This window comes from Amblyomma mixtum, chromosome 2, assembly GCF_055824585.1.
Source record: "Amblyomma mixtum isolate Tamu chromosome 2, ASM5582458v1, whole genome shotgun sequence".
NCBI lineage: Eukaryota > Metazoa > Arthropoda > Arachnida > Ixodida > Ixodidae > Amblyomma > Amblyomma mixtum.
This window is the reverse complement of record NC_143013.1, coordinates 157556525-157559209: the sequence shown is the minus strand read 5'-3', so window position 1 is coordinate 157559209 and position 2685 is coordinate 157556525. Positions and strand designations below refer to the sequence as shown.

Genomic DNA, 2685 nt, shown 5'->3' with positions numbered 1-2685 from the left:
CCACCATCGTTCCATTCCGCTGCCGAGCGCGATAATGGTTACGCTACTTCCTGCCAACGCATATGAAGTTGTTCTAGTCTAGGACGCTGGAGAGTGTTTGCAGAAAGGCTTCGAATGAGACGGATGCCTCTCAAATTCCCTCCAGTGTCTCCAGCACTTAAGATTCACAAAAATTGTGTACTTAACGGACATGTTAACCACACATCAGCCACACAAGCAGCAAAACCGCGCTAAAGGCTTTCGCCTCACCGCCCTTTAGGTCTACAATGTGCCCCCTAAATTTTTTTTGGCAGTTTTAGGGAAGCCAACCTGACGTCAGGAGTACGAACAAAATACTCACTTAGGCCAATCGTGCCTTCATGTTTGTGATAGCTGCGCAAATTATCGTTATGTAAGTTGCATACTTCGCAAGTGTGATTGGCATTCTGTCTCTCAGTATATGAAACACCTTCATGCGACCAATTGCACGTTCCACATGCATCCGCAACTTTAGAAATCTGCCATGCTTCTTCAGTTTCCTTAGCTGGCAGATGGCTTTTGCCTCTAGTGAACGGCGGAATAACCAACTCAGCCACCTGGATTGCTACCTCCTCATTGGCTAAAAAGCCTCCGTCAGCCAGGACCACGTCACGTGTCTCCAAGCGCTCGATAAAGCTGCATCTGGTGACAATGACTTTGCCCGAGGATCGGCCAGCCCAGAATTTTGAAAGAAAGCTGAGTGAGCCACATGGCGTAATTGCCACCAGAAATTTGATGGTGTTTGATCCTTTGTAGTGGAAATATATTTGGGGTCGTGACAAGAAGCCCAGAGGACTCTGGATACTACACTCAGTACAGTCAACTATTGCAATGCAATCTGGGTACTTTTCTCTGCATCACCATAGGCATATTTATTTTGGCATCATCCTTTGATGGCTACACAATAAAGCGTTTGAGCTCTTTGAGAGTAATGGGATATTCTTGGCCATAAGTCTGCCCACTGTTTCCGACAGGCAAAACCTAAAGCCAAGGTAAGCACTGAGGAGCGCCAGCCACAGCTTCATCAGGACGATAACCACCACATCAGCAAGCTTCCACCTGCTTGGTACATATATGCCAACTGTTTTCACCAGTATAACAATAAACAAAAATGTTGCGCTATTAGGCAAATCTGTGTGCAGCCGAACACACTGCTCTGTAAAAGCATGGGCCGAGAACGGAGCTGCTTGGACACAAATTCTAATATCTTGTTTACGCTTTAGCGCAGCTTTCAGAAATTTATTGTCCCTCTGCAGCCGCTCATTTTCTTTCTCCAGCATCTTGATTTTCACCTCCAACATGGCATATTATTCCTCCGATAAAAGAAAGGTTTGTTCAGCTTACTCAAGAGGCTTCAAGGAGAGAACTCGGAACGGTCACTTCCTCACTGCAGATATAACATGAAACAGCAACAACTGGCACGGCACCTGTTGGGAGGTCACCTACAACAAATAGTAGAGACAGCCTTGTGAAAATTGGATTTTTTTTGTGCATGTCTTGCATCTTGCTAGCACTTCCCTGAGCACAAAAAACTAATATTTGATAGCTAGAAGAAAACCAAGGCTACTCCTCAGAACTGCTATTCCCTGCATTCATACTGGCGTCAACGTATGACTAAGGCTGCAGAAAGAGCTGTGCTGTGCAGCTGCTTCCTTCAAATGCACCATGCATAAGCTCATGCCTGTGTGGAACTCGCCTACAAGCAACCCCTGTGTGCAGCATCGCACAAAAACCTGACACAGTTGCAACTCAAACAGCAATTTCTCAAGTAACTATGGCTGCAGGTTCCTGTAAAGTGTAAACCTAGTTTTACCTGTCGATGTTTAACTTCACACCCTACCTCGGCTATCATCGTACGTAGAGCAGACCACACTCGTATCGATGCCACCTGACTCCAAAGAAACTTCGGCAGACAAAACGAGTCGTTCTGAACAACCTGGAATGAAGAAATTATGTAGTTTGGAGAATAGTACTACATTATCTGGATAGCGATGTTTCATCGCTTTCTGGGTATTTCCATAACCGCATCTGAAAAAAAAGTAATTTGCTGCAACTTGCGAAAGTCGCAACAAACGAGAAACAACGCATCGTACTGCTTGCAGAGTACCGCGCTGCTTCAGTAACATATCGTTCGGCGGCTCGCTGTCCTGCAAGCTGCAGAAGGCCCGCTACAGCTTTTCTGTCCTTCTTTCAGTGTGCAAAGGTGCTTGGCACGAACTCCGGGTGGCGTGAATCTGACGACGGCCTCCCTGCGTTCATAAACGACGGATGGTACTTCGCAGCACACGAGGAATACACAGATACGCACTGCTTGTGGTGTGTAGGCCGTTCACTGCACCAAGGAGCACGAAAATCTCGCAGGCATTGACGCCCGCGACTTTGCGCGCAACTAGACAGGAATCATACATGTCAAGAACACAACAAAAAGAGACAATTTTTACCTGCGATGAAATGCTGGCAGCAGACCCGATCTGTCGCCGAAGCTCTTAACTTGTACCGCTCCACAAGCGCTATCCACTGTGTTCTACGCTGTTTATCTGAAGAAAACTTCTGGTAAATTATCCCGCTTCCTTTAGGCACAACCAACCGCCACACAACCAGTCGGCATGTCGCAGATGATGCTATAAAAACAAAGAAGGAACAGCCGACACAGCGCAAAGAAAGGGG

At 46.7% G+C, this 2685-nt stretch overlaps 1 pseudogene; it reads right to left on the bottom strand.

Annotated features, from left to right (window-relative positions):
• Nucleotides 1–340: 340 nt before the first annotated feature.
• On the bottom strand, nucleotides 341–1319 carry LOC149361380 (uncharacterized; annotated as a pseudogene).
• Nucleotides 1320–2685: the final 1366 nt, after the last annotated feature.